General features: G+C 40.8%; 1 non-coding gene across 1 annotated transcript; it reads left to right on the top strand.

Annotated features, from left to right (window-relative positions):
- The first annotated feature begins 6,645 nt into the window (after positions 1–6,645).
- Positions 6,646–6,752, top strand: LOC148544909 (small nucleolar RNA R71). Its single transcript, XR_015902015.1, has one exon. It is a non-coding gene; the product is annotated as a small nucleolar RNA R71 (small nucleolar RNA).
- The last annotated feature ends 2,569 nt before the right edge of the window (positions 6,753–9,321 follow it).

Genomic DNA, 9,321 nt, shown 5'->3' with positions numbered 1-9,321 from the left:
TGAAACTGGCCAAAATGTCCTGGCATCACAACACCAAACTTAAAGCTTGCTTGTCCCTAAGCAAGTACTGAAACATGAGAATGATGAATGAATTGTCAAGAGGAATGAATCATTATTGTGGAAGTCATGTCCTTGATTTTATGGGGTTTCATGCATAGCAACTTAGGTTCATTCCTTTACTGGCTTTCAGACATTTATCATGCTCTGGAATACTCACTTGATTGCACCCTTTGAGACTTTTGTTTATTGATCCCTTTGTCTTTCCACGGTTTATTGCATCCTTAGGCTAAGTGTTCTGTGAGGGGGCAACTCTTTAAGATAAGCTTTCAGCCAACACTCCCGAACCAGTTGGTTCAAGGTGCTGGGTGTTGAAACACCCCTAAGGACTTACTCCCTCAAGTCTCTCTCCCCCATACATGCACACCACAGGAACATGGTTTGTTATTTTCTTTCCTTGAGGCCTTGGTGTCCAGCACCTCTTTGGGTTACTAAATATTCTGTAGCAAGGTTGCTCTTGATAGTGGATTTTCAGTTGATAATCTCGGGTTAGTTAACCCAAGTTACCAAGTGATGAAGCACTCCTAAGAACTTATTCATCCAAGCAGATCCTTGGTACAAGAGCACCACAGACATATCCCTCAAGATTCAAGCCCTTGGTGCCTAGCCTTATTTCTTATTACTTTTCTTTCTTTTTCAACTCTTATTGCTCTTTTCCTTTTTCTTATTAGGATCTTGTTATTTAGCTAGTCTCATGGGGTGTATTTCAAGCATATGATTCAAGACAGATAGTTGTCTTCCTACCTTGTTGGTGAACTAACTTAGCTAAGTGATTACTACACCACAAATTTAAGGACCTACTCCACAACTTGAACATCACTCTGGTCTTTCATAACATCTCTTTTTATTTGGCTTAAAAGGACAAACATACAATAAGCAAGATGTAGATGAAAACAAGTAACTTGAACCAGCACACATATGACAAAAGCAAGGAAAATACTAAAGACAGAATTGAAAATCCTAAACTACCATGGAAGCATGTTCTATTTCATACATGATTTTCCTTATTTAAAACTTGAAAAAGATGGGACAATAAGGGAACTCCACCACCTTTTAGTCATGGGGTTGCTCATGCTCTCCCTCTTGTTTGTCCTCTTTGTGTTTTTCTTGAGTGCTTGAACTCCCACTTTCCTTGCTTTTTCCAATCAACTTTTTCCAGAAGCCAGCATCTTCCATCTTCTTTTTCAATGTTTCCTTTTGCTGTTCCACCTTCCTTTCCTCTTGTTCTGTTAGATCTTTTTGGACTTCATCATACCTAGGGATTGCAGAGTGCAGATTATGCATATGACCAGACATATAGTTCAACTTGGCTTGAGTGTTTATGTTGAACTCCTCCCTATGTAGTTGCCGTCCTTCTTTGCCTCCTTGGGTGGGTGCACTGTTTTTCCATAAGGTTGATTGAATTCCTGCAAAGTTATTAGAAGTTGCTTGTTCCCCAAGCACTTGAGGGATGGTTAGCATGCATGTATACTTATGATTTTCTGAACTTCATTTGGTGTGCGAACACCAAACTTAGTTCCTTGCCTAATGCACAGATTGAATACATGCAGAGAACCTCATGTGCTTTTATTAATAAAATGACTATAAGATAGAAACTAAACTATTGTTAAGTGGTTTTCCTGATTGGTTGGGGCTAGCAACTTGCCATTGAAGAGGTGTAATATGATTCTAATTGAAATCTTTGGTGGAACACCAAACTTAGAATTACACATTCACTCTTGGATTGTTTTGGTGTGCAACACCAAACTTAGCTCCTCACAATACGGGGAACTACTTATACCCTTTATTGAGATGATCATGAAAAGGAAACTACCTTAGGTTGGGTTGCCTCCCAACGAAGCGCTCTTTTAGCGTCACTAGCTCGACGATTTCTCCATCAGTTGAGATGATATTTCATTTTGGGGTTTTCCCCCATGTTTCCCATGTAGTGCTTGAGCCTTTGTCCGTTCACAGTGAACGTCCTCCTTGAACTTTCCTCCATGATTTCTATGTGTCCATATGGCGAGACCTTTGTGACAAGAAAAGGTCCTGACCACCTTGACTTGAGTTTCCCAGGGAAAAGTCTTAATTTGGAGTTGTAGAGGAGCACTTACTGTCCTTTCTCAAAGCTCCTAGGTGTCAGGTGGAGGTCGTGCCTTCTCTTTGCCTTTTCTTTATAAATTTTAGCATTTTCATAGGCTTGAGATCTGAATTCCTCCATTTCCTGCAGCTGCAAGACCCTCTTTTCACCAGCAAAAATGCTATCAAAATTTAGTTGCTTGAGAGCCCAAAGGGCTTTGTGTTCCAACTCCAATGGTAAATGACAGGCTTTTCCATACACCAGTTGATATGGGGACATTCCGATTGGTGTTTTGAATGCTGTTCTGTATGCCCAAAGAGCATCATCCAGCTTTTTCGACCAATCCTTTCTTGATGCTCCTACAGTCTTTTCCAGGATCCTTTTTAGCTCTCTGTTAGATATCTCGATTTGCCCACTGGTTTGGGGGTGGTAAGGTGTGGCAACCTTGTGTTTCACTCCGTATCGTAGGAGGAGAGCTTCTAGTGGTCTGTTACAAAAATGGCTCCCTCCGTCACTGATGAGTGCTCGTGGGACTCCGAACCGGCTAAAGATGTTCTTTCTGAGGAAGTTCATGACCACTTTGTTGTCATTCGTTGGGGTTACAATAGCCTCTACCCACTTGGAAACGTAATTCACTGCTACCAAGATGTACTTGTTTGAATATGAGGTTGGGAATGGTCCCATGAAATCGATTCTCCACACATCAAATAGTTCCAGTTCTAAGATGAAATTCTGTGGCATCTCATTTCTTTTGGGTAGGTTTCCAGCTCTTTGACATTCATTGCAGTTCTTTACTAGTTCTTTGGCATCCTTGAATAGGGTGGGCCAAAAGAATCCGCTTTGTAACACCTTGGCCGCAGTTCTATCCCCTCCAAAATGGCCTCCATAGCACGAGCCGTGGCAGTTCCACAAGACCTCTCGTCCCTCTTTTTCCGAAACACATCTTCTCAGGATTCCATCTGAACACTTCTTGAAGAGATATGGTTCATCTCAAACAAAATACTTTGCGTCGTTGATGAGCTTTCTTTTTTTATGTTTGTTGATTTCTGGAGGTAGAGCCCCAGTTGCCTTAAAATTAGCAATATCTGCAAACCAGGGTGCTCTGTGAATCGTCATCAACTGTTCATCTGGGAAGAACTCATTTACATTTGTATCATGTGTTCCTCCTTTATCATGAGGGATTCTGGATAGGTGATCTGCTACCTTGTTCTCCACTCCTTTCTTGTCTCTGATTTCAATATTGAATTCCTGCAACAATAAGATCCATCTTATTAGTCTTGGTTTTGATTCTTGCTTGGCAAATAAATATTTAAGTGTTGTGTGATCTGTGAAGACAATCACTTTGGCACCAATGAGGTATGATCTAAACTTGTCAAATGCAAAAACTATTGCCAGCAACTCCTTTTCAGTAGTGGTATAGTTTCTTTGAGTATCATTGAGGACTTTGCTGGCATAGTATATCACATGGACCAAGTTATCTTTCTTCTGTCCTAATACTGCCCTAATTGCGAAATCAGATGCATCGCACATCAGTTCAAATGGTAAATTCCAATTAGGTGGGGAAATGATAGGGGTAGAGGATAGCCTCTTTTTCAAGTTTTCGAATGCTAGCATGCACTTTTCATCAAAGATAAATGGTGTATCAGATACAAGGAGATTGCTTAAAGGCTTGGCTATCTTTGAAAAATATTTAATAAACCTTCTGTAAAAGCCAGCATGTCATAGAAAACTCCTAATTGCCTTAACATCACTTGGTGGGGGTAATTTTTCAATGAGTTCCACTTTAGCTCTGTCCACCTCAATGCCTTGGTTAGAAACCTTATGGCCAAGAACTATTCCTCCTGTCACCATAAAGTGACATTTCTCCCAGTTCAAAACCAAATTAGTCTCTTGACATCTTTTCAATACCAGGGCCAGGTGATTTAGGCAATTAGGAAAGGAATCTCTGAATACTGAGAAGTCATCCATAAAGACTTCGATGAATTTTTCTATCATATCTGAGAAAATGGAGAGCATGCAGCGTTGGAAAGTTGCAGGCGCATTGCATAGCCCAAATGGCATGCGCCTGTAGGCAAACACTCCATATGGGCAAGTGAAGGAGGTTTTCTATTAGTCTCTTGGATCAACCACTATTTGGTTATATCCTGAATAACCATCGAGAAAACAGTAATATGCGTGTCCTGCAAGTCTTTCCAGCATTTGATCCATGAAAGGAAGGGGGAAATGATCTTTTCGTGTAGCTTTATTGAGTTTTCTGTAGTCTATGCACATCCGCCATCCTGTGACAGTCCTTGTAGGGATTAGTCCGTTCTTCTCATTGGGGACTACAGTGATTCCTCCCTTTTTTGGGACAACTTGCACAGGGCTGACCCAAGGGCTGTCTGAGATCGGATAGATCACCCCTCCTTGCCACAACTTCATGACTTCTTTCTGTACCACTTCCTTCATGACTGGATTCAGCCACCTTTGGGGTTGAATGGATGGTTTGGCATCATCTTCCAACAGTATCTTATGCATGTATATGGCCAAACTAATTCCCTTCAAGTCAGCAAGGGTCCACCCAATGGCATCCTTGTCCCTTTTTAACACTTGGAGTAGCTCCTCCTCTTGTTCTTGGCTGAGAGATGAGTTTATGATCACTGGGTAACTTTTATTTTCCCCTAGATATGCATACTTGAGAGTGGGTGGCAGTGCCTTCAGTTCAAGTTTGGGTGCTTCTTTCTTTTCATTCTTCTCCTCTATTGTGCCCTGAACCTGAACCTCAGCTGTTGCAGCTTCTTCGCTTGATGCTGATTCCTCCTCTTCTGTTAACTCCTCAAGCTCTTCTTCTTCAAAAGTCTCTTGTATTACATCTTCCAGTGAGTCCAACCTCATACATTCTCCCAATGGTTCCTGTGGGTAGTTCATGGCCTTGAACACATTGATCATCATTGTTTCATTGTGTAGTCTAAGGGTAAGTTCGCCCTTTTGGACATCGATGACAGCTCCGGCAGTAGCTAAGAATGGTCTACCCAAGATGATAGAAGCCTTAGCTCCTTCCTTCGTGTCTAATACTACAAAGTCTACTGGAAAGATAAAGTCTCCTGCCTTCACTAACAAGTCTTCCACTATGCCGTGAGGAAACTTGAATGAACGGTCTGCCAGTTGCAAGGCCATTTTTGTTAAGTTTGGCCTCCTCAATCTTCATTTTTCTCATCATAGCTACAGACATCAGATTTATGCTGGCTCCTAAATCACATAGAGCCTTTTCCACTGTTATTTCTCCTATAATACAAGGAATCTGGAAGCTCCCCGGATCCTTCAATTTCTGGGGCAGTTTATGCTAAATGATAGCACTACATTCTTCGGTTAGTATCACAGTATCGTTGTTCTTCCAGCTTCTCTTCTTGGTCATCAACTCCTTCAAGAACTTGGCATAGAGCGGCATTTGCTCTATTGCTTCAGCAAAGGGTATGTTAATCTGTAGTTTCTTGAAGATTTCTAAAAATCTGGAGAACTTGCTGTCATCCCCCTTCTTCCTTAATTGTTGAGGATATGGGGCTTTTGGAATATATGGCTTCAGCTCTTCTCCCTTTGGATGTGCATTAGAGGTGGGGACTTGAACTTCATTTTGTTCCTCCTTTCTTCCAGTTGCATCTTTCTCTTGTGGTTGCTTGGAAGTCTCCTTCAATTCCTTTCCACTTCTAAGGGTGATAGCATGACACTCCTCCCTCTGATTTGGTTCAATGTTACTGTGAAGGTCATGGCTGGGAGCTTGCAGAAATATGTAGCCAATTTGTGTCTCAAGTTTCTTAATGGCAACGTCTTGATTCTGCATGTTGGATCGCACTTCCTCTCAGAACACCTTACTATCTTGGATTTCTTTACATATGCCTTCAAGTGGAGTCTCAATCCTTGATAGTCTTTCTTCCGATGATGGAGAGTTGAGATTGGAGAAATGAGAAGGGCTATTTTGGCTTTGGTATGGATGTTGAGATGTGTTGTTAGGTGAGTGCTGATATGATCTCTGTGTGGGATGTTGGTAAGCTGCATTGTTGTTGGGGTTGTGGCGTCTCTGATCTTGGCCTTGGTCTTGTTGATTTCCCTACCCAAAGTTTAGGTGGTTCCTCTAGCCAGGATTATACGCTTTGGAGTATGGGTCATGGTTCTGCCTAGGTGAATTTCCAATGTAGTTGGCTTGCTCCTGACTACCCTCTGCTTCTTCATTCACTCCTTCTTGAGTTGCTGCTGAAAAGGTGATTGCAGCTACTTGATTCCTCTCCATCTTCTTGGTGAGGTCAGCCAATTTCTTGGTAATCATCTTGTTTTGAGCTAGCAGTGCATCCACATTGCTTAGCTCCATCACTCCTCTAGTGTTGCCTCTTTCAGAAGCATAGAAGTAGTCATTCTCAGTTACAGTCTCAATGACATCTATGACTTCTTCAATGGTCTTCTTCTTGTTCAGAGATCCCCCAGATGAGTGGTCTACTGCCTTTTTTGATTCATAAGAAAGACCTTCATAGAAAATGTGTAACTGCACCCATTCATTGAACATATCTGGCGGGCATCTTCTTGTCAAGTCTTTAAACCTCTCCCATGCTTCATATAGAGTCTCACCATCTTGCTGCCTGAAAGTTTGAACCTCAGCTCTCAACCTGTTGATTCTTTGAGGAGGATAGAATCTCGCCAAGAATTTGTTTACCATATCTTCCTAGGTTGTTAAGCTCTCCTTCGGGAAGGATTCCAGCCATTTAGATGCCTTGTCCTTGAGTGAGAAGGGGAAAAGAAGTAGTCTGTAGGTGTTAAGATGAACACCATTAGACTTCACAGTGTCACATATCCTCAGGAAGGTGGTTAGATGTTGCTTGGGATCTTCTTGAACACTTCCTCCGAATGAACAGTTGTTCTGAACAAGGGTGATGAGCTGTGGCTTTAGTTCAAAGTTGTTGGCATGTATGGTTGGCTTTTGGATGCTACTTCCATAGTTTCTTGGGTTTGGATTGATGTAGGATCCTAGAACTCTTCTCTCTTGCCCAGCATGATGCACTGGGCCTTCTCTGCCATGGTTGTGAGCCTCTTCTTTATGATGGTTCTCTATATTCTCATCCATGTCTGGTTCAAAATACTCCTCTTCTTCCTCCGTACCAACTACTCTCTTTCCTCTTGCTTCCCTCCTTAATCTAAGGAAGGTCCTCTCAGGTTCAGAATCAAAAGAAGTTGAAGCCCCGCTTCTTCTACCTGTCATACAACCAACAAGGCAAAAGCAAGAAGGGGGTAGATGCAGAGAGTATTTTTGTTAGAAATGTTGTTAGTGTGAGTGGGGCAATATATCAAACAGTTAGTGGTTTAGTGAACTGAATTGTAAACAACTAAAAAAAAGGTAGGGGAAAAGGAAGAAAACAGCTAAACTGAAAGTGAATTACTCAAATAAAATCAAACAAAATAAAAAAAATGCTCAATCTAGTTATCCACCAATTTAATCATTGTTGATGCAAAATCAATCCCCGGCAACAGTGCCATAAACTTGATGCACGAAAACTTGTCTCTCAATAAATTTCCCCTCGGTAAGTATACCGAATTGTCGTTAAGTAATAACTCACAATAGAGTGAGGTCGAATCCCACAGAGATTAACGGATTAAGCAATCAATAGTTGATTAATTATCCTAGTTAGATGGTTCAGATTTGGATGATGAGCAGCAGGAAGTGTAAATAACATGAATGTAAAGGAAAAACTATAAAGTGCAAAAAAGTAAAATGGCAAGAAAAGTAAATGTAAGAACTAAAAATAAAATGAACATTAAGATCAAGAGATATTGCAATCCTCCGGATCAAGTTCATTCTCATCTCTTCCTCAATCAATGCATTCATTGATCTCCTTGGCAATCTTAAGTGATTGGATCCCAATTCCTTGGCAATCCAATCTCTCTAAGCTTGAACAATTTCCCAATTCCTTGATTTAATTGCTCATGGAAAGAGATGAAGTTTGGTCGCTGATTATACCACACACATTCATAGATCAAAGTATTGGTAAGATTAAATGTCACAGTATCCATCCAACCCCCAATCTAATCCAATGTGAGAGAGCATTTCTAGCATGATTTCCTCATTCCTCTTCCAAGGTTCAGAGAAAATCCAAGTATGAGCAATTTCTTTTCCGAGACAATTACCCAATTGGATTAAGATCGAAAGCTCTCTAGTAAAATCAAGAGAAAAGAAAGAAGAAGAAGAATAAGAACTACAATTGATCCATTGAATCACAATAGAGCTCTTTAACCCAATGAAAAGAGTTAGTTGATCATTGCTCTACCAAAATAGAAAAGAAAGAAAGTGCAGAAAAGTAAAGATGAAGATTGAAACTAAAATTGAAACTTCAAAATTCATAAATGAAAAGTACAAAGAAAACGAAACTACTCCTAAGGAAGAAAAGAAGAGAAAAGGAAGAAGAGTGTAGGAGGGGAAGGGTCCGAAGACCTACTCCCCTTGGAGTGTGCCAATTCACAGAAGTTCGAATTGGTCTTCACTCTCTCCCCCATCCTTCAATTCTCCATTCTAGAATATTTCAAAGTAAAAACTACGGCCTTTATATAGGCTCTCCTAAATTACAAAATGAAATGAAATTAAAACCAAATTACAATAAAATGAAAATTTCTATTCTAGATGCTTCTTGTGGCCTTGATTGGTTGACACTTGTGGGCTTGCTTGCTTGAGCTTTGAAGTGGACTTGAGAGAGAAGTGAATCAAATTGAGGTCCAGGGTGACTTGGCTTTATTGCTTCCATTAGCCACACTAACGCTACAAGTGTGGAGTTAGTGCTGAAGTTAGTGTGGCTAACGTCACACTTGCTACCCAGTTGGTGTTTTTGGGGCTTAAAAGATGCCTCTTGTTTGTTCTCCAATTTCATGCCCACTATAAAGTATTATATATCGTTGGAAAGCTCTGAATGTCAGATTTCTAATGCAACTAGAATCACTATAATTGGACCTCTGTAACTCAAGTTATGCTACTTTGAAGTGGACAAGGTCGCTGGCATAGTCGCTAGCGTTACTGGAAAAAGCGAGTCACAATAACGTTAGCGATCAGGGGCTTAATATTGCCAGGTTCTGGAGCTCAAACTTAATGTCCACCTGATACTATTATATATTGTTGGAAAGCCCTGGATGTCTACTTTCCAACGCCTTTGAAAGCGCATCATTTGGAGCTCTACAGCTCGAGTTACACTTCTTGG

Source organism: Arachis ipaensis, chromosome B9 (assembly GCF_059453495.1).
Source record: "Arachis ipaensis isolate K30076 ecotype BB chromosome B9, ASM5945349v1, whole genome shotgun sequence".
Lineage (NCBI taxonomy): Eukaryota > Viridiplantae > Streptophyta > Magnoliopsida > Fabales > Fabaceae > Arachis > Arachis ipaensis.
Note: the sequence above shows the minus strand (reverse complement) of the source record. Positions and strands in the feature narration are given on the sequence as shown.